Raw genomic sequence first — 23,429 nt, forward strand, 5'->3', positions numbered from 1 at the left:
AATCATGTGAAAATAAAAATTTAATCTCTCTTGGATTTTGTTACTTTTGAGTTATATAAGGGAATTTTTAAATAGTTCACTTTCAATATTTTACTTTCTTTTACCTATCAGTGAGAACAAATGGGTTAGATAAAAAGACTAAACAGAAAAAGGACTGGTATTTGTATTGAACATAAAAATAAACCTCCATTATTCATTGAAACATTACACAAATTTCAGTTAATTCTCCTGCAGCATTTTGTATGCCTGAGGCAACTGCTGAAGAGCTCTTTGAATTCTGGGGCTTTTCGGACCTGCAGCTGAGGAGCACAGTGTAGTGTTTTGTGCTGTTGCATGTTCCATAGGCTGTCACTGTTGTTTTTCTTTGATCCTGCTGTATTTGGAAATTGTTTTGTCCTTTTCTACAGTGTTAATGTTTACTTCTTTCACTTTTTTATTTAGCAGGCCTCGCGTAAACAGCCAGGGGTGCTGCCCAAGTACCTGGCATCACTTGGTGACCTCCCTGAAGCTGACCATGAAGGAAATTGCTGGATTTCAAAGGGAAAGATCTATCCTCTGCTTGCAGAATGAGCCTTGCTAAATGAAGAGACGCCAAAGGAGAAAAGGAGGGTTTATGCACAGATTACTCTACAATGCCTTCATTTCTCTGGAGACCATTTTTAATTATGAGCAAATTATAATAGCAGCTTCCATAAGACAAAGACATGGTTTTGGTCTGTCAGCAGCTCACTACAATTACATTTTTAAAATGCTTAGTAGTAGAATGGCTATCTGTTTCAAAGCTGCGTAATTTGACAGAAGAGATGGATGAAACCAGTTTCCATTGCTGCCCTCTCATGCATCCTCACGGAACGTCGACAGTGAAACACTGATGCTCGACATATCCTACACTTGCAAAAAGTTTGCTGAGGGATCCAGAGCTGACTACAGTATGCGGGGAATTTAGAAAAAAGTATTAAAAAAATTAAAGTGACTGAACCTAAGTGTTTAAAATTGAATAGCCTGAGGCAGAAAGTCAAACTTGTTTTCCCACTTTGAAGGACAAAGGGGAAAAAAAAGCAGCGTTCAATGTTTCAACAAGAAGTAGCTACCAGATACTAAATTGGCAATGACTGGTTATAGTGTCAGATGTAGGTTGTCCTGGTTGTGATCTAGAGGTCTGTACTAGGAAGGACAGAAATATTCTGGAAGACAAATATCTTAATAATTGCAGTCTGTTCACCGTGGTGTAGATTTTAAATCAGTTTTGAAAATGGTACCTTAATTTTTCAGTAGGGAACCAGGTGAATACCCTGATGGAACCTTGATCTTAAGCTAACAAACTAAGTATTCACTAACATGTTGTTACCTTGAAATAACCAAGTTATCTGAAGTTAACCAAGCTAACTGTGGTGGGTTTTGGATAAGGGCCCATTGCTATAAAGGTGAGTGACAGCTGTTTGATTTCTATAAGCACGATTCTGCCATGATCTCCATTGTGTTTACCAGGGTCATGACAGTTTGTGCCTCAGAAAATCAATCATAAACAGACACTCAAAAATCAAGGCAATGAAAAGGCATGTCTGACTTGAAGAATTTTGGCATTAATTTCCCGGGATATATTTTGGAAAAACATTTTTTGGGAGGAAGCTGTTATCTGACATTTAAAAATTCCAACATAAAAAAGATATAATACCTGTGGGGGGAAATGTAAACAGAGAGAAGATTAAAAGTGACTAAGTCCAGAAGTCCATTAGCTATGGAAAAGGAAGATAAAGCAAACAGCTAACTCAATTTGATGTTACAGTTGAAAGTCTACATTTACAGAGAAGTTCCTTCTGTTACTTTTACATAGACTCTTTATTCCCATCAGGTGATGAACAGCGGATGAACAGCTTAGGGACCTTAGGTGATAGGCATAATAAATGTTCATAACGCTTCCAAAATACATGCAAATGACAAAGGTAAGACTACATACCTAAGAATAATTTATAATCCATTTATAATCCCCACATCAGTCAGAACACTGTAACAGCAGCAGAAGTTCATTATGCATGGGAAGAGACCAGAATTTGACAGCTTTCCACTACAGTTTGCAGGAAAAGAAATGTTATCTTGGTATTTCATAGTAAGTGTTCTCAATGATACACCTCCTGGCAAGCTGTCAGTTAGTACACATCAGTACCCTGCATTCCCTCTTTCCAAAAAAAGAAGAAAACTGCTGAAAATACACTGACAGAGTAGTGTTAGTTTTCAAACAACAATCCTCTGCTCCTTTTAACGATCACGCTTCTAACGTACCTAGAAGGGTACAGTTTCTTGCTGAGTATCCGGTTGGTGTTAAAGGAAGAGCCTGGCAACACTGAAACATCAAAACAGTTTAGGGACAGGAACTAATTTATTATTTTGATTTCCTACCTGGTGAGCACTGATGATTTTTTTTAAAATATTTGCTTCTTCATAGGATCTATAGAAAGCCATATATAATGGCTGGAAAAGCAGTATCATGAAATTTCTGTATAGGCGGAAGTTCTTACGGTTCTTTGAGATGACCTTTGAATTTCAATACAACACTGTGGTTTAGGTGGAAGAAATATCTTAGAGAAAACGAGTACCGATTGTGGTTTAGGTCTGCTTATTCTGCATTGTATGAAGCGTATAAACTCAGGTACAGTTATGGAAGCTTTAAGAAAGGCATGAAGATAATTTGTCCCAGAGGCTCCTAAGCTCATGCTAGCTTACTACAAAGTGAAACCAAATAAAACAAAGATGCCTAATTTATCCTGACTGTAAATACTAAAAATAATGTAGTTACTCTGCTGATAACCACAAAAATATATAGCTAAAGGAAAAATGAAAAACGTCATAAGATGTCCAGAAATGTTTCATTTGCAAAGGCAAACACTTGAAGAATCATATTTTTATTTTCTTATGCAGCTTTAGTCCTGAGAAAACAGCGTGTGGTAAATATATGTGATCCTGAAGTTGAAGATCATGTCATGTTGCATAAGGACAATCACAAAGGAATTACAATTGTCCAAGGAAGTATAAATCTACCATGTCCTAACATTTGAGCTTTTCAACCTAAATAACCCCCCTTTAAACTACTTATACATAAAGATTGTGCACTTTATTAAGATTTACATTTAATGAAAAACAGTTGAAAAGCTATGAATGTGTTTTTCCCAATGTAATGTGTAACTAAATTAAATTTACAAGATCTTAGCATCTGGGGGAAACAGAATTTCTGTGCTATGTTTATCGATGTGTTACTGTCTTTGTGTTGCTGTTAACTTGTCAAGTTAAAGCATTCAGTATTAGTCTTTGCTTTTTCAGGAATGGACAGTTGTTGGATTTTATATACAGCACAGAAGGACAATTGTTGGATTTTATAATGCACAGGAGACTAAACACCTCTTCCACTGGGGAAGTGAGGGGAGGGGGATGCTTTCATTGCCTGAAGGTTTCCCCCTATCAAAGTTCACACGCTTTCTGCAAATAGGAAGTAAATGGATATATTAGATCTTGAAAACCTCCTATCGGCTTCTCATTTACTAAACAAAGATAAGCTTTTTAGGTTCCAGAGCAGAAAATACAGAAAACCTTGTCAAACAAATATAAAGAGTAGACGATACAGCCCTGATATTCTGATCTGTTTAATCTCTGCTTTGCATTTACATTTGTGTTGTTCCCAACTGTTTTGGCCCTCTCTCTGCGTTTCCTGTTACTTTAGTTTCAGAAGTAGTTATTTTGATTCAGAAGGCATTGATGACGGTACAGACTGCTGGATAACAGCAACCATTCTACCATTTCTTCCCACATGGAGATGATGCTTTGTGAAGGCCTCAATGGCTGGGGAGGGCAGAAGGCAGGCTCTGCCACCTCAGCAGTCTTAGCCTGGTGGGGAAATGTTATGCTCTTCACTGTTAAAACACTGGAAGCGGTGCTAAAGCTCTGCAACAACATGGATGGAGATGTTTAAGAGTCATTCTTCAGTTTTAAACTGTGCTTCCAACGATGATTCACATCAAAAAACCAATTAACGGCAGTTTAATCACCCAGCCTGTACTTTGCCGCTGTTGCAAAATCAAAAATTTCTTCTCTCATACCTTGGGGCTCTATATTAGTGCTAGGAAAAACCTCAACAGTTCTTGTCAATCAGTAGCAGAATAATGTATTTTTAAAAGGATTTATGTAGAGATTGGAAAATAGTCTGTATTATTGATGGCGTAAATCTACCAGAAAAATTCAGATACGTGCAAGTTCATAAAAATCATCCATGTGTGTTGACATTTTATATTCTAATGTGACAAGAAAAGAATGTTTCTTCATTTGATGATATTCATCCGTAACTGATGATATATGCAATTTATGCTACTGAGGGCCTGAATTTAACCTTATATTTTGGCTTTAAAGCACAAAGATTATAATGGATTTTTTTCTGATTTAGATCTAGTTATTTGATCATTAGATCTTGCTTCTTTAAGATAGCTAGAACTTTTTTTTTTAACTAAAATAACAACTGTGTAGTCCTCTAAAGATTTTTAACTTTAGGTTTCTGCGCACTATAGAATCCATTTTTATTCCAATTTATCGGCATAATTTATTAATTAAGACTTCCATTTAATTTCTCGCCACTTGGTTTATCTAGGACCCAAGCCTGGCTGAAATGTTTTTTGCTCCTGAATTTACCTCAGAAGGAGGAAAACATGCTCAATCAAAGATCTTTTTTACACTTCTGAAATAAAAAGAATTTTGAAAATGAGAATGACAAGCTATCTATCTTGCTGATCTTGCATTGCCAACCCTACAGAGAGTTCGAAATGTTGTATTTAAGGATGTACTCGGTTCCCTTCAGCTGTTTAGCCTTACAACCTAAGGTTATAGTGTAAATGTCAGTTCCCTTAATTCTTCCTGCTAGCTCTTTTAATTATTCCATGACCAATGATTTCTATGTAGTGTCTCCAGTTACAACTTTAAAATTCCTTCCTAACTTGTCCAACAGGGGAATTTTATATAAATACGAATAATGTAAAGGATTCGGTATTGATTTTCCTACTCAGTATACTGTGTTCTTCAACTCCCCAAACTCACATCCCAACTACTCCTACTCAGGAACAGAATTTTTGCTTGTCCAGCTAACTTCAGCTGTGAAGCCAGCATGTCATAACAACTCACAGTGTCATGTTATCACGGCAATAATGGGGTCACTGGATTTTGGCAAAACAGACACTATAGACATAATCATGATAGGAAACACGTTTCTTACATCTTCTTATGTGGTAAGAAAAACATCTCACTTAATATGCAAAACAAAACTGTACTCCAGTGTTCTTTTGGTCAGAAGTCTGAATTTTTAGTTTCAGCCACCACAGAGAAATCTTTGCTCTACTTTGCAGGACAGAGCAAGTTTGTGCCCAGTTCACTTCGTACTCACTTAAAGAAACTCCAGTCAGTCTGCCTCACTATATCTTGAACTATTTTCTTCTCTGTGGGGCTATATAGGTTGGAAGAAGGATCAGAATCATAGCAGCTGTTTTCTCTCATGCTAAATATATTTTGATAGATCACCATCAGCTGCCAAGCCTTCTACTGTGCTTTCGCCTTGGGAAAGGTGGCATAAGATGCAGATTTTCTGGGGGGAAGCTTGCGAAATACTTGCTTTTGCCATACCAGGATCTACTTCCACATTGTTTGAAGACATGGTGTCTGAGTCTGTACAGTTTTCTCTTCCTTCAGTTCAACTAAGGTAGGACTACACTCATCTTTCTGGGGATAAATCTGACTAAGATATTTTGGACTTAATCTCCAGATGTTAATTTTGCATCTTGTCTATGAAAAGCTGATAGCAAACTTGTAATTTCTTGGCTTGCAGGTTGAAAACAACAACAACAAATGCAAGTGTCTCCCAGCATTTCTCTTTATCTGGCTTTGCACTTGCTTGTGTTGTTTAGACCCCTGTTTTCATTTTCTCATCTGTATCTCTCATAGCATAAATAGATAAAATTCATACTCAAAGGGTATTCAATTCTGCATTTACAAGGTATTGGCTGAACTGTGAGGCTAGAGCTGTTGGGTGCTGAAGATGGCAGCTGAGAAACAATGGAGTTAGCCTCCACTATAGCTGGTGAGACACCCATATAGCGGGATGTACTCCTTTTCTACCATACATATTCTCCTTTCCACATCTGTTCTTTTTCTTCTTGTGGAAGGTAAAGTAATCCTTCTTGGGACCCACAGGAGAACTTCAGCATTTTAAAGACTGAGGTCTTAAGGAGAAATTAGACTGACTTCATTCACCAGACAGTCATCCTTGACATAAAACCCAACAAAATAGACATTCCTCTTAGTGTGCCGAAAGAAACTAGAGTAAAACCAACAGAGAATTTCCTTTATATTCGGATGCTAAAGAAAACAGAACCTTCTTAATGTGCCAAGCAGCAACATGAGCTCAATGAGCTGCTAATTCTGTAAGCATTTTTGCCACTGCATTACGAAATGGTTGCTATGGAGAGAAGCTGGCTGTTAAAATGCCTGTACAGCAATGTTTCTTTCTTTCTTTCTTCGTTCCTTTATTTTCTTGAAGGATCTTACGCTTTGCGCTTGTTAAAATACTTTGCTTTTCTTAAGGAATGAAAAATATCCCAAAACATGGATTGGACTTGAATCAACGAGAACATAAAACAATGATACCTACCTTTATTGAAAACCTGTGCAAAAACTTCTCATTCATTGTAATTTCCACTAAAGCTATGGGATACATATGTCTTGTTCCTCACTGTTTCCTAATTCATCTACACTTCCATCTGCCTATTTGATACCCTGATTGCCTAAAGATAAAATTTTTCTCTCTTTCATCTGCTGATCTGGTTGAACTGCTTTCCTTTCAGTATTACTAAGCCAATTACTTATATCCAGCTCCTATCGACTGCTGTCAGGAGACAGCTCTGATGTGGTGAAAATATGAGCTGCTGTTTTGCTGTGGCTGTATTATCTGAAATATGATGACTGTGATGCAGCTGTGGTCAGTTTTCTGTTACCTACAATGAAGGTGACCTCACTGTTCGCTGTGATGTGTAGACCTTTGCAGTCAAATATGTTACAGATATGGAAAAAATGTTACTACCTGGAATTTTGACTCATCATTCTATTTTGTTTCCTTTTTCTGTGGGACTTTCTGTTACATAGAGATAAGTTGCATAGAGATAATTTAATGTATGTGCATTTTTCCTATTAATAACACTTAGTATTTAAATGTGCCTTAGTACGCGTAGAAAATTATAAGCCTCTGCTTAGAGGTGACTGTTAGTTTGTAATGATTAAAATGCAGTCCTCTAATAGCCACGGGCTTAATTCAGTACAAAATCTACAGCTTTCTGATTCTTTTAGTTTTTGAAAGACCCGCTTCAGGACAGGATAACTCTGTACTCCTATGTGCTTGCTTTCATGGCTCATGCCATGAAAGAAGTCAGACTAAGAAAACAGAAGCCAATGAAAATAGCATCTTTTACAGCTAAGAGTAAACACCCCATCTTCCCCAAAGTGTTCCTCTAGATGGTTCTATGCACCTAATAATAGATGTTCAAAGAACCTGTATCACCTCTTTCCATTTTTTAAATTGTGTTTATTGTTTTCTTCTTAGAGTACTGGTGCTATTTGGAAATATAAATTCATATCAGGGCTCAATCCTGTGGATCAGCGCTAGGAAGGATGATGGTGTAAGATGGTTGACATACGGTGAGTAAAACTACCCATCCATAGCAGAAAGCACGGGTCTGACTCCATAGATGCGTTTCTCTTCTTTTGAACATGCATGTGGGACATGGGTACAGACACAGGGTGTGGGTACCATTCCATCTGGAATGGTTCTAGATCAAATCTTTTGTTTCTTATTAGTTCCACAGTATTGTTGATCTATAGAACCTTCCTTTAGGGATAGATCAATTTTTTTCTTGGCACTCTAGTACCCTGTGTAGTCCACAGCTAGACCTCCAAGCCTGGAGTTTGCACCGCTGCAATAATTTACTTACTATATTTTAAACAATGCAGTTGCATAGTGATCTGAACTGTCAAAGATTGTGTCTGTTTTATCAAAAAGCTTTACTGTACACAATGCATGTTCATTTTCCATAATGGTGGGATATATATGGGCATACACACACACAGCATGTATGTTTGTGTGCATACATGCATGTTGTGTGGCTTGTATGCAAAAGTCTGTATTCTGCAATAAATAACTGGAAAAAATATAAATCTTGCTTGTTCTATGACTTCTTTAAAATATATATTTGCATTATGAAACCAGCTGTTAATGTTAAACTAAGAACAAATGAACTACAACCGTTCCACAAACACAGCATAATCATTAACATCTGGAGGCACTTCATATAACCCTGGTTATCTATCTTTCTCTCATGTTGTAGTCTCAATCTCTTTTTTTCCCCTTACTTTTCCATTCATTATGTGGTTTCAGAAAATCTTTTCATGAAGCAGGGGCAAATGAATACTTGATCTTGTAATCTTTAAATAAAGTACTTGAAGGGATTACTGAAATTTATTTGATCCTTTTTATGACTTTATTATAGGTGCAATAAAAGCATATACAGCCTTTCAAAGAATTCTAGACAGGTCCCTCATTTTCGGCTGCCATCGTGCTCCTTAAATTCCTGAATTTAAAACCTCAACTGTAAGTTACAATATAAATGTGCATATGCATATACAATATTTATATTGGTGTCAATATGGAGAAGATATAAATATTTTATTAAGATAGACATATGAATTTAAAAAAAAACCCAAATCCGCTACTTTTTCCTGTTTCTCATACATGGAAAACATTGTGATAATTCTCAGCTACCGATATTTTTTTCTCTTTATTTTTAGTATCCTTTTTTCACAAAATTTTGGGAAGATCGTCACTGTTCTACCTTCTGACTTAAAGGAGAGGCGCAGAGGTCGTGAATCTCATGGGCTGGTCCAGTACCATTTCTTTTTACCACACATGTGATGCTTTATAAATTAAGGCATAAGAGAACGTGACTGCAGCTACATACGGAGATCCTCTGGACACCTTTATCCAAGTGAGCTCTTGAAGTCAACTCTGGAAGTCAGCCCTTGAAAAAGAAATACCACAGCCTTTTTAGTGCATCGGTGTGAACCTAAAAGCCTGGCTGAGGGGTAAAATTAATTTTCCAAGACTTATTGCTATACAAACGTGTTTATCTTCTTTCTGGGTCCACATTAATAATACTACTGAGTATAAGGAAGGCTAAACTGCATCAACATATTCAGTGCTTACTTAGGGCATCTCTATATGGTGGTGCCTTGCACAGCTCACACGTGACCTGTGAGACCAGTCAGCTCTTATTGTCTTTAGGAAAGCTCCAGTATGGTATTGTTTTTTCCTCTCTTTCTCCTTCCACTCTCATCTCCTTTCTACATATGAAAGTGATTGTATGTGTTTTCTTGTGCAGAGAGGCATTTACGTCGGTCATTTCCTGATTTTGATGGGAGGCAGTTAAGAGCAACTCAGAGAGTTAGGTGAAGATGCCAAGAGATAAATTTCATTTTCTATCTTGTGAATATCCCTTGGTAAACTACAGTCCCAAATTTGTAAAGGATAAGTCTGAGGAGACATTTTGAGTGCTGTCTCTGATCTGTGCAATCCCTTGAGTGAAACCTTGGGGAACAATTATTGTAGGCAGACTCCTAGCTTCACGTCTCTCTCTTCTCTTTCCCTTTGAAATACCTAATTCTGATTCTTTACAAAATAAATGAGAGACTCTTTCTCTGGTATACTAGTTTGGTTAGCTTGTCTTTGCACTCAGTTGCATCTAGTTGTCCATCCATGTCAGTGAAGTCTTAACAAACTCCTTCACGGAATACTTTGATGATGCTGAAGAATCCACAGTTTTAAAATCTTTGAGAGCTTTAATGCCCCATACTTGAAATTCACCCCTTTTAGACTAATATACTTCTACACCAGAAGCCTTTCTCAAAACAGGATTTTGGATATAATATAGTAGCAAGGATGATGATGAAAACATTAGATTCTCAAACTGAAGAATGGCAATGGTTCCATTTCTTCTTTTTACAACTACTCTGACAATATTTTGCTCATAAAGATGATTCTGTTGGAAGTTAATGCAATGAAAATCATAGATTTTGAGTTAACAGCCTTTGGAAAGATTTTTTCTGTACTTTAGTTGAATTTTATTTTGAAATAAGTAGATACTGTAGAAGTCCCTCACTCTCTTGTTCAGATATCATCAGGTTCTGCTCTAGGAACAGTGGTTCTTTTCTTTCACGTTTGCAAATATCTTTTTTTTTTTTTCCTTCCCACTACTAATTATTCTCTATTTCAGAGATTAAAACACTGAAAAGTATCACCAGTTACAAGAACATTTTTTCATTTGTTTTGCTTGTTCTGCTTGTTCTGCTTTAAGATTAGTCATAGTCGTGTCCTTTATGTTACCTCCGCCCTGTGTGTTGTATTCATGAAGTAAGAAGATTAAAAACAGACAAGCAGATCAGCTTTCCTGATGAAAATGACTGCATTACCTTCTGGGTATAACCATTTCTTAAAATCTTATAAACAGTTATGATTATAAAACAAAATCCTTGCAAAAACTGATTTATAATTCACTGTAATTCACTTAAGAGTCTACAGTTATTATCAATCCAATTTTATAAACACTAAGGTTACAAAAAATGAGTTTCTTCTTTTTACCGTGCTCATACTTTAATTCCTGTAGGAACCTGCCTGAATGGATCAAAAATAATTTGTCAAGATCAGAGGAAGTCATCTGTCAGTATAGGTAAATGAGAAACTATTTTAGCTGCTCAACTGGTAAGAAGATATATTCTAGGTTTTTGTTTTATTTATAAGGAATATTTCTTCATTCTTCTCTCCCGCTCTGCCTCCCCAGATGACACAGGGTGCTCAGGAACAGTAAAAACCCCTGTTCTGCTGTTTCAGTCAGCCTTGCCCTGAGCTAGAACTGCTTCAGGGAAGCAGATTGTCCCTTTAATCCTTAGCTGCTCTACCAGGATTACTGTCCGCAGGTCTCCCGTGGAATACTGCCCATTGCAAATTGAATACATATGAAATGATTCTCCATAAGTGTCTCACAGTCCGCTAAACAACCATGAAACAAAATGAGCTTTTCTTCATTCCTAACTCAGATCACATTGAAGCCAGAATATTATGAAAAATCATTCCTGTTTAACAATTTTCTGACCCAGGTACTATGCCCCAGCTTGGGTCTTTTATGCAATTGATCTAGGATTTTTTGGTTTTAAAGCAATAGTTTCTGATTCAGGCAACTAGCACCCGAAATAAACTCTAAAGCTCCTGCTCTCTCTCCCTTTGTGTGTGATAAAAACTTTGATTCTAAATGTAAATGCTCACTCTTTAGCCATTCTAGAGTATTTCTTTGTTGTTGCGTTATCTTCCATACCTTCCTCAAACTATCTCCAGGTTTTCTTTTCCAGCGTATCATTTCCATTATGAGTGAGATCAAAGGAGAAGGAGAGGGTATTAAGATAAAATGTTTTCTCTTCTTTTTGCCATGTTGATGTTTTTTAATGTATTTAGGTATTTAATCTATACTTTCCATTATGCCTGAGAATACTTAAAAAATTACAAAATCCTGATGTCTGATCTATTACAGGGTGTAATCATCTGTCCTGTTCTACAAATTGGCAAATTAAGATCTTGTGTGGAGGCCTGGTAGATTTCAAACAAACTCTTTGAAACAGGTAGTAACATTTCACTCGCTGGTCTTTATTATTTACTTTATTTTGGATGCCAGCACACATGTGAAGGAGATTAATTCTTTCATTGACTGAGAACTGCACCAAGGAGGCACTTCTGTAAATACTGTAACTTGCATTCAGTACAATGCACTGTTATCGATCTCAATACATACGGCTCTCTTACATGAGCCGTCAAGACTTTTACATTTTTCTAGAAGAATACACAGAAACACAGGGACTAGCCTGTGGATGGATGGACGAATGAGTAGAAAATAAATTATTTACATAGTACACAGTCACAGAATCACACAAAATCACAGAATGGTTCGGATTGGAAGGGACCTTAAAGATCATCTAGTTCCAAACCCCTGCCATGGGCAGGGACACCTCCCACTAAACCAGGCTGCTCAAAGCCTCATCCAGCCTGGCCTTGAACACCTCCAGGGATGGAGCATTCCAGGGAACCTGTTCCAGTGCCTCACCACCCTTACAGTAAAGAATGTCTTCCTAATATCCAATCTAAATCTACTCTCTTTCAGTTTGCAACCGTTATCCCTCATCCTATCATTACACTCCCTGATAAAGAGTCCCTACCCATCCTTCCTGTAGGCCCACTTTAGGTACTGGAAGGCTGCTATAAGGTCTCCTCCGGAGCCTTCTTTTCTCCAGGCTGAACACCCCAACTCTCTCAGCCTCTCCTCATAGCAGAGGTGCTCCAGCCCCCAGTCAGTTTATGCCAGGCAATGAGATTTTTTTGGTGATTTATTCATTTTCTGAGTGGGGAAGGGGGGGGAAGAAAAATAAGACGTATAGCTCTTTTCATTTCAGAAGAAAAGCCCTGTTCAGTTTCAAATCGGAGGTAGCATACAGTCGAAGTTTCCAGCATCTGGGAGAGAAATGCCTAAATATGATTCTTGTGCTGGGTGCAGGTGCTCAGGTATCGGCAGCCAGGAGGGCTGCAGGGGTGGCCTCTGAGGGAAGAGGCCAGGGGCTGCCCTGTGCCAGACATGGCCAGTCCCAATGGACCCACCACAGGGCACAGCTCAGCCCCTCAGACACACTGGTGAAGCCTCGGGGAAAGTGTATTCAAGAAAGGGCATAAAACACCGGATAGAGAAAGGAGGAGAGAACAAAAAAGCGTGAGAGGAAGGAGGAGGAGGTATTACCATAACAAACCAACAAACTTAATTTCAATTTCACCAAGCTGAGCCTGTTTTGCCCATGACAATAACTGGTAAGCAATCTCCTCGACTTTATCCTGACCCACAGGCTTTCCCCTTCACGTTCTTCCTATTTTTTCCCCTGTCCCACTGAGGCAGGGAGTGAGTGAGTGGCCAGGCGGGTGCTCGACTGCTGGCCATGAGGGTCATGGGCTTAAACTAGAGCACTATCTTGTGCAAAAGCAGTTGCAAAAACATGAGAGTAGCAAGGGAGGTTGGAATCTGCTCCCCTCCGTCCTCCTCCGTAAGTCAACAATACAAGTCTTCAAATGCAGTTTGTCAGATATAAAAGGCATTTTTGGTGGGTGAAACAATAGAATTGGTAGATATCACCACTGGATGAGAAAATGTTCTGTCCTCCAGGGAACTTCTCAGAAATTTTGGTGCACCGCACAAGGCCTATATTTTTGGCAGTGCAAAGATAGGCCAGTAGATCAGGTGAGTGCCACTTGTAGCTGTCGTTATTATTGCAAAGCTATTGGTGCCCCAAGAGACCACAGGTGGGGCTTAAAGCTGCCTTAACTATTCTAGTTTTTACTTTACTGTCCCCTTCCACCCTTCTACATTATGTTGCTCAGTGAACACTGCTTCTCTTGAGTATTTTATGGTAAGAGTTCAGTTTATAATAACAGTATTTTGTCAAGTAAGAGACCAAAAATAGTGCAATTAATGTAAACATCACTTTTTTTAGTATCGGCACAGTAGATTGCACTTACGTGTAATATATCAAGTGGACTTAGGCTTACAATTTTTAGATTCAATTAATAAAAACTATAAAAATATGTTAAATAAACATATGATTCCTTTTCAGCCATCTTCCATGCAAATAACAAGCAGAAATATTTATTAGTTTTCCACAGATATTAAATTTCTGTTGGCCAAATTGTGCTTGTGGGTATAACCATGCTGCGGTTATTTAAAGTATGTTTTTGTGTTCTGCAACAATTGATGTGTTAGAGAGTCTCGGGAAACTTGCCTGAGGAATTTTTTTTTTATAGTCACAGGAGCAAATCCCTATTCATTGAAAGGATAAAACTGAACAATTTTCAGGGTCTAAAGATCATTGTGAATTAATGGAGCTCCTAAAGAGACATCAGAGTTATTTTGTTTCAAAAAGTATTTTCTTGGATTTCTCATTAATAAAATATGATTTCAAGTATGATGGTAGATAAAATTGATTTTGTACCAACTGACACATGTGCCTATGGCACTAATATTATGCTGATGTGCTCAGTAAGACTGGTCTGAGATCAATATAAAAGCACAATGTTATTAATTTTCATCTGTGGTGTTTTCAGGCTGTTTGCTTTATAATTAACTAAGCCAACAAATTCTATGAAGAAAACAATATGAAACCATGCAAATTTTCTGAGCAGGAAAATACTCAGATTAGTATTAGCACTAAAGGTGTTCATTATTCATCTGTTACAACAAATTCTTTTTTTTCTTTTTTTGAGATGAAAAGGCAACTATGGAAACCACTTTTTTTCCAGTTTTCTAGAATTATATGTTTGGGCTATATTTAATTTATAAAGTGATGTGATTTTCTTGTTAACCTCAACATTCAGATCAATCTTTTCTGTTTGATTGTTTACTATTTTTGGTCATATTTAGACTGTAAGGCCTGTGTGATAGGCATCATGTTTTCACATATTTTTATACTACCACAATGGTGGTGTTATATGGATGCGGACCTCTGAATCCACCTGTAAGACCAATTACACAATAACTGTAGTGACTCTTAGAAAATGCTGACTTCCAGTGACCTGAGAAAGTTTTTGTTTGCATGTTCAACTTTAATCAGAACTGAGAAAAAAACCCGTAATATGCAATACAAATGCTAATAATTAAACTGATGTCAGTTCAAACACTGAAAATGTTTGAAAAAGTCTAACTCCCTGATGAGGTGATGCTCCTTGATTCATAAGTGTTTCAATTTGCAACAAAAAAAACCATGAAGGAAATAATACTGCAGCACCCAACAGTTCACTAATGTGTTGTAACTAGCTTTTCTTGGAACAATTAGATTACCCTAGAACACATTATATTTGAAGTTACTAAGAACTCTCTATGGCCCAAAACAAAAAAGAGTTATAGCTGATACAGCCTTCCAGCGAAGCCCAGTACGGTGCAGAGTAATCACACAGCTCCTTTGTGTTTACTCTCCAAAATGTTAACAGGTCTGACTGGGATTTAAATATTTAGAGTAGAAATGAAATTTTTATAGTTACTATGGGGACTGTGGGGAAACAAGTAATAGCAACCTCACGGTAAAGACAGCTTTAGAAGACCAGTGACATTTAGTTCATAAGTGGCAGCGTATGCTTTGTGTACTTTCTTCAGCTGCAGAAATGTCCAGACTTTGGCTCTGTTCCTACAAAATGATGACTACCCTCGACTCCCCTTGGTCCAAGTTCTGCTGTCCTTGTTTCTGAAATAAGTCTGGAGACATCTCATTTACCAGGACAATTGCCACTGATTCACATCAGTGCAGGGTAGCAAAATTTGGGCGTTTACGTATGCTGCCGTGCAGGGTGCTTCAAAACATGTAGAGCGAGACCCTTAATTTGCCATATGTTTGAAACAGCAAACTCCCACCAAGGAAGTTAGCATACGTCTTTATAATATATTTTTCTTGGTATAATTGCTGAATCTTACGTTTTCTTTCTCCCCTTCTTGTGATAATGTGCTCTCACAGATGAAAGGCTGTATAAAATATGAAAAATATGCATATGAATACCAGAGTGAGAACCCGTCAAGACACAGAGCTGCGTGGCTCAGACCAACACTGGGTCACCGAGAACGCCATGCCTCCCTCCTGGAGCTCATTTGTCTACAAGGCCGTGCACAAACTGCCACCTCGCAGTGGGGTTGCGGCACTGTCCCTCTGCACGAGCTCTCTCCCTAGCTTTAGCTTTGCCCGCGTGTTACCCCTTACTTCACACTTTGGAACAGAATGCAGCCTCAGAGCAGCATTAAAGCATCAACCCTGTCTGGCCTGTGTGCTGCCTAGTTCAGGAAGAAAGACAGATGGCTCGTTATCCCACACACCTGAAACAAGGCAGCCAGGTGTACTGCAGTTCAGATTTGGTTGGTTGGTTGGTTGTTGTGGTTTTTTTTCATAAAACTAAAAATTAGCAACTCATAAAGAAGAAATTTACTACAGAATGCAATCTTTTATCTTGCTGAATTTGCAAAACGTTGTTTATGTAAAGCTATAATCAGAAGTCATTAAAAGCATGCAGATAAATCATACTAATATGGTGGATTACTTTGGTTTCTACATTTTATATAAAAGCCACTTGGGAAGTTAAAGCATAGTTATTAGTAGTTTTGTTAAACAACTCTTTATTTTCAGTTAATGCAGTTACTTTAATCCTTAAAAGTAACATCACAGCTGCTAAGTGAATTTTAGCATCAGACAGATCATTCATTGTTTCCCACAGCTGAATCATTAGCCGTCTAGTTAAATACCATGAGCCAGATTCTCAGCTGTCACTCAGATTCAGGCTTTCAGTTAGGGGTAATTCGGCTCTTGGTGCTTCTGTGGGGTAGGCTATGCAGGTCTTCTCTTGTTGTTCTGGAGTCTTCTCTGACTAGAGCTCTCTCTTCCTCATTTCTACTGTCTTCTCTAAGGAATTTTTTGGGTTTTTTTTTATTTATTCTCAAAGTTATCATTTGTGCCAGACACCCAAGATAACACTGTATTTAGAGTGCTAAAGAAATTACATCATGAATTATGTGTGTGGTTCAGATATTCAGATAAACTCTGAAGTTTTAGGTTTTTCAGTGACACCATCAGCTGAAAGCAGAGCCATGTAGTTTCTCTTGACAGCACTGCATCTGCTATAAGGAGAAAGAAGGTTGCATGAAATGTGCTGGGTTTAATAACTCTGACATCATCTTCCTACTCGCATAGAAAAAATCTTTCAGGTTGCGTATCAAGTACGTTTTAAACAACTTTGACTTCATTTAGAGCATTTGTTTTTCAGAGGCATCCTACAACATATGCTAAATTTTGTTTGCAGGCTCTGTTTCAGTGTTTGTAAGTGTTATTTATTACTTCCATGAAGATCTTATTGTAAAGAGAAAGGAAAAAAATCTCAGTATTGTGTTAACTTTCTTGGATATAGTACTATAAATATCAATCCTCCATGAATAATCATTGTAGAATTATACACTACTGATACAATAGGGACAGAGTTTGTAATATCACAGTTAGTTATCCATTTTGTAATTATGAAAATACAGATAGGCTTAGAGTCAGAGCATCAGTGTATAAATTTCCATATTTCAGATATATACCCTCAGATCTTGTTCTTTCTGGCATAAACATTTGTGCCTTAGCCACTTGGGGTCAGATTGAAAAGTATGCAGAAGTGGCACATGGGTAAAATGATGTAAGTGGTGTTCTTGTCCGTTTATCAACTAAGAAGAGGTTGCATTTCTCTTTTGTATTTGCTTCACTTTTTTGATTGGATTGCTACAGCTAATGGCCATTCATGTAGTTAGCAAACAAATTCAGAGATAAAACAACAACAAAAAAAGAAACATCTAAAGTAGATCTGGGCACACATCCAGTCCTGAGAGCAGCGTTAAAGTCACACAAGCTAATAAAAGGACCACTGCAGGTAAGGACCAGCGTTACTCCTAGACACTAAGAGCAGAAAGGCTATCTGACTCCAGAGAGAAAGGTTATCTGGGTGATTCATATGTTATTTGGTCGTTACAGTGTTAGGTCTCATGAATTTTCTGTTTCGTCAATTCTTTATTCGACAGGTATGCTTATAGTTTTTGAAAAGGAAAAAATAGAACCATCAAAGAGATACAATATAAAATATAAATCAAAACAAATTCATGCTTGTTTGCAGCAGAATAAATTAACTAGTACATTTTGGGATTGTCAGGTGATGTAATTTTAAGATGCTTAGAGCTACTTTTACAGTTACAAATTTTTAGCATCTTAATTATACTTTTCTTGAGTTTGGACTGAATAATTAGGTGCATTGAATAAGTTGTGGCCCCACCTACACATAGTTGGATTTAACGGTTGCAGAAACAGCTTCAATTTACAAAAAACAAGTGTTCAATATAATAATTGTTGAAAAAATTAAATTTAATTTTATGTCCCTCAAATTAATGATAGAAGTAGTAAATTACGTGTTTAAATCATTAAAAATAAAGAAGAAATTTAGGTATCTGAGCTCCTGTTGAATTCTCAATGCCAATTCCCACAAGGAATGGAGGAACTTCGGTGTTTAAAACCTGGTGAAATTGTTCATTGTCAGGATGAATTCAGGTGGGATGGCCACAAGAACAGAGCTACAGTGCTCAGAAGCATGTAATCTGAAATTTATTTACTAAGGAGGATGGATGTAGCAGGTGATTGACAGTTTCTACTTTAAAATTTCTGGTTTTTGGCACACACGCTGTGCAGTCCCACAACCCATGTCCCCAGCCTCTCATGCCCAGTTCAGATCTGCACCAAGGAGCCAGGAAAACAGACATCCCCTCATCCCCTCTGATGGGCTTCTACCTGTGGCAGCTCTACCCCAGGCTCAGCCTTCTGCCCAACAGTAAATGACTGGCAATGCCGTAAAGAGAAAGAATTCAAGGAGAAAAAAAAAAAAAACAAACCCAAAAAACCCTAAACCCCACCACAGAACTTATATTGCCCACTTAAACTGGAATTGCTGGCTTTGTGGTTATGCGCTGTACTCACTCCTTCAGTACAGAATCAGTATATTGCCAGAAGGTTACTCTCTCACTCAATAAGCAGCTATTCTGCCTGTTTAATTGATGAAGGGTCACGAGCCGTATTTAATGCACAATATCTGAGTTACACATTGAACAAAGAAATATTCATTTCTTCTTAAATCAACCCAGAAGACTCTCTTAAACAGCATTTAAGTGCTTTAGAAAGAATACAAATTTATTGCATAATATCCAAGTACTCTAGGAGCATCGGCGGCCCTGTTTTAAGAAGGGAGAATTGAGGCATTCAGTGACAAAGGCCAAAACTGTCAAGTGGCATCTGAAGCTTCCATGCTAATTTTGATAAACTTACTTGTGTATTGCTGTGCATTGTAGTTATTTATTTATTTATTTATTTATTTCTGCAGAGGTTAATAATTCTGAAGTGTTGCATGCATGCATTTGAAATTGACTCTGATTGACTTTCGATGCAGTCATGAATGCTCAGTAATTTTACAAATGTAGCTCCAGATGTCTCACACTGGGCATACAGAAAAGGTGGAAGACATGATTACTGATAAAAATTCTTGTTCCACTTGCTCAGCACCCTGCCCATGGGCAAGGTTTCTGTCCAGTTGTCTATACTAACGTTTTCCTAATTGCAAAATAGTCTCTTTTCCTGTCTATTGCTGCACCATGTATTCCCCATTTTTCAGCCACAGCAATAACTGAAGCATAGCTCAGATCATTCTCTAGTACACAAATAGCATTAGTGCTCAGAATTCTGCTTTTATGAAGCCACATCTTAGTAGTTAAATTGCAGTTAAATCTTTAACAATAGCTAAAGATTGCAAATCATAAGCATTTCTCAAATATGGTATTGAGTTACCTCCTGGATATAAACTATATAAAAAAGACAATTATTATCTAGAAAATAATGTGATAAGCTGGAAAGAAGAAAAGAGTAAGGAAAGAAGGATCCGAGGAAACAAAAAAAAAATTGTTAAAGAACAACTGAAAGATAGAGACTGGTGGAAAATACAGCACCATCTGGAATGAAACCTTATGACTGTTAGCATTTAATGGGCATCATCATCAATTTATATTTAGGTTGCTTGACTCCATGGCAGAGATTGTGGCTAGCTGAAAATAAACAAACAAAAAACCAAACAAATAAATAAATAGAACCATTTGAGTAAGGGATATGAATAATACTGTCATTAATTACTGTCAAATAATTTATTTGACAGTGTATTTTGGCTGCTGCAGAATTGGATGAATATCATAAGAAGTATTTTTTGAATAAATTAGTCAATGAAAAATGACAAAAAATCAATGAACTGTGTATTTGATAAATTATATTTGGCAAGCTCACCTGTAGACATAATTTTATTTTCTGAATCCCATGTAAAGTCATTTTCTTAGAAAGCAGAAACTGTTGTCAATTTTTTTTTTTTTTTTTTCCCAGATCTCCTTTGATCAGCTGAAAACTGGAAATAAAGCAACAGATGCTGGTTTTGGCTCTTGTGATACTGTTCTTCTAGTTGTACATGAATGAAACTGAAGATTAGGTACTTCCATTAGAAAAAGCATATTTGATAGAGAATATGACATTGAGGCTGAGAAAGACTTCATCCAAGGTTTAAAGGTATGACAAGTTCTTGTAGCACTCCACATTTTAGACATAATGGAGATTGTCACCTAAACCCAAAATCCAATTTTAATTGCACCTGTTCTACCTTTCTCTGTGGGAAAAGCACGATGATGATTGGAGACATGCTTTACTAAAAATATTATTTCTTATCATAATAATCAAATATACCCATATGAACTAGAAATTAGACAAAAATGAAAAAAACCCTGATGCTTAAAACTTACTTTAAGTAAAATTGACATTTTTAGTATGTATCATTAATGCAGTAGAGTTTTGAGCTGCTTCAACTGATTAGGCGATGAACCTCCATTACTCTTTTTTGTGTGTGTGTCTACTCTTTCTATAACTTGAGAATAATGATTATTAATTCCTTAAAGATTTTTTGGAGCAGCTCCAGAAAAAAATATAATCTGAAATTAAACTGGTGCTGGTTATTTGAAATCACAGATCATCTTTTTCTCTCTAAGAGATGTTTCAAAGGTTTCTCTAAGACATTTTAAAATTACTCCAAGATGTAGCATGTTGTCCTGTTTCCATGCAGGTTTCTCTGAAAATTATTGTCTGAAACAAATAAGATTCATTCATCCCTCAAACCAGGCAGGGCACTTATTTCAAAACTTACCTCTTTTTTTAGACAAGATGATCTCAGTTTCAGTTTTCTTGGGCATCGTGTTTTGTAACTTCCTGTCCTATCATTCTTTCAACTCTCTATCTGTCCACACTTCTTTGGAAATACAGCAACCAGAACTTGATACAATATTCCAGCTGAGACATTGTATGTACTGAATAAATTAGGAGGAATTCCTCCGATGTCTTGTCTGTTTATGCACTCAAGTACACTTTCCCTTGTTTTGTGACAGCTCGATATTATTAGCTGATGTTTATTTTGTGATCTGCAATAGATTCCAGAATTGTGACTAATGACAACTCACATCCATTTTGGCTTGGTGCCTAGCTTTATCTTGCACTTGTTTATGTTCTGTATACCTTTCATTATACTATTGCATTGTAGGACTATTTTCACAGAAGTGTAGAATTGCAAGAATGGTGTTTGGAATGTACTTCCCAAGGTCATCTAGTCCAGACCACCAGTTCCAAATGTGAGTATTGCGTCCATGCACAGATTCAGGACAGGGTCTTCATCTCTGCTGGATGCTGCTTAGTGAAATGTTGTTCATGCACCTCCTCATTCAGTGCATCCGTATCTTGGGATCCAGACTCCTGTTAAGTTCTCTACCACCGTGCTTCTGTGTTATTTAAGATCAATTTGTAGGGGGTCAGTGTATCTGGCTAATGCTGTTCTCCATTTACCATTAAGATGTCCTGGTTAGTGCCTGGAGGCATAAAAGATACGAATTCAGCAAGAGATGTAGATCAGAAGAAGAAAAAAAAATATTAGGGCTGAGAAGCCCCCCTGGCCTTGCAGAACTTCAAAGGGAAGGGCAGGGACAGCAGCAGAGGTTCTCTGTCTGTATGGGGCCTCAGGCACCAGCAGTTCCTTAATGTCTGCTGTACCCTACCTGTACCTCATGTTTTAATTTTTCTGAAGATTGAAATATTTCGCTGACTAAACTAAGGTTTTTTTCACTTGATAGAGCATATCTGAGTGAAACCTACTAGCTTTTGATGTACGGAGGGACAGACAATGTAGTAATTGAAATTTCTAAAGAAGGATGGCACAGCAGAGGTTAGAGATGAAAAGACGTTTTTGAGGCCTTCGCCTGCCTGTGTGTCTGGCGTCTGCTGCAGCTCCCTGTAGGCTGCTTGAGACCCTGCAGATTTTTCTTTCTCATTCTGCATTTGCACCTTAGGAAGCAATGGTACATGTAGGATCGTGTAATGGTATCTCTGGATTTAATTTGTATGAAATGATGAAAGTTTCCAGAGGAGTAGAAATTTTGTGGCATCTTATACTGAAGCAGTTTGGTTCTGACATTAACTGTGGAAGAGCAAAATTGTGTAAAGAGTCTGTCAAAACCTGAGTATATTTTGCTGCGCTTTAGTGATACAAGCAGGATGAAATACTGCCTTCATTGCAGAAAATGAGACATTTATGCTCGACTTAGTAAAGTCAGGAGGTCATCCACAGAATCAAATCAGATGGCAAAATAAGGCTTTGGCCTTCTTTGGATTCAGCAATTATTCTAACCACCATCTAAGTTAGACAAAAAACTTAACAGCATGCATTTAAACATCTACTCAGATAGTTTAACTGTTGTTGCAGTGGAAAGGGTCTCATTCTTGCCCTGTTCTTAGGGAGATGAAATACAGAATCATGTTTTAGTGTTCTGCAGAAGTGAATATTGTCTGAAAAGTCCCAATAGCAATAAGTCTTATTGCTAGTATATGATTGCTAGTTTATAGAAGCATATTTTACCAGTTTCCTCACATGTGAGTTTAACCAAAAAAGTAAACAAACAAACAAAGCCAGACAAACATTCAAATACAATACCCAAAATAACCTATCAAAACATTGCCTTTACTCCTTAATCTGTAAACACTGCTGCATCAGGAAGCAGTTGACAGAGCAGCTGTCATTAACCTGAGTGCGTCGCTAGGTCTAAGCAATATTGGTATATCAACACGCTGCATTTGCTAAACTGCAGTGCTTCTGGCATAGGACCGAGCAGTTTTTAGGCTTCGGAGTGATGACAGGGGGATTCACTCCCCTGCACAATCAGATGACTGCACACCTTTCAGCTGTCATCGAATGTAACGGCTTTGACAAATGCCACAGTCACATGCAAGCTTGTGGGGTATGTTATCTCACTTTCCCTCTCATTGTATACAGAGCACACAGAGTGAAAAATATCCAGAGGACCTCTTTGAGACCAAAATAGAGTCATCACAGTCATCACACAGTGTTACGAGTTAGATTTTTTTTCTTGAAGCTGCAGGGTTAGGATGTCTGTTTATTTCGGTGAAGAAATGAGGGATCTAAAATAAAACCTCCTTAAATTTGGTGTCTTAATAAGTGAGTGAATCTATGTATGTCATCTCTAATTCAACCACAGGTAGTCTGCCTTCTAGCTGTCGTGTTGTGCTTTCAGGATAAGATATAGTAGTTTAGACAAGTGTGTTTTCCCCACGTTCAGCTGCAGTCCTGTTGAAATTTAAAAAAAAGA

General features: G+C 37.5%; 1 long non-coding RNA gene across 6 annotated transcripts in view; it reads left to right on the plus strand.

Annotated features, from left to right (window-relative positions):
- The window catches only part of LOC134516393 (uncharacterized), a 53,240-nt gene that overhangs the window by 19,703 nt on the left and 10,108 nt on the right, over positions 1–23,429 (plus strand). For 4 of the 6 annotated variants that reach the window (XR_010071315.1, XR_010071310.1, XR_010071311.1 and 1 more), the window contains 5 exons: positions 442–7,716; positions 8,565–8,665; positions 8,863–9,156; positions 20,119–20,298; positions 21,317–21,404. This is a non-coding gene — a long non-coding RNA (uncharacterized LOC134516393). The remainder of the gene's footprint in view (positions 1–441; positions 7,717–8,564; positions 8,666–8,862; positions 9,157–20,118; positions 20,299–21,316; positions 21,405–23,429) is intronic. The other 2 variants (XR_010071312.1, XR_010071314.1) reach the window with 2 other exon arrangements.

Source organism: Chroicocephalus ridibundus, chromosome 5 (genome assembly GCF_963924245.1).
Source record: "Chroicocephalus ridibundus chromosome 5, bChrRid1.1, whole genome shotgun sequence".
Classification (NCBI taxonomy): domain Eukaryota; kingdom Metazoa; phylum Chordata; class Aves; order Charadriiformes; family Laridae; genus Chroicocephalus; species Chroicocephalus ridibundus.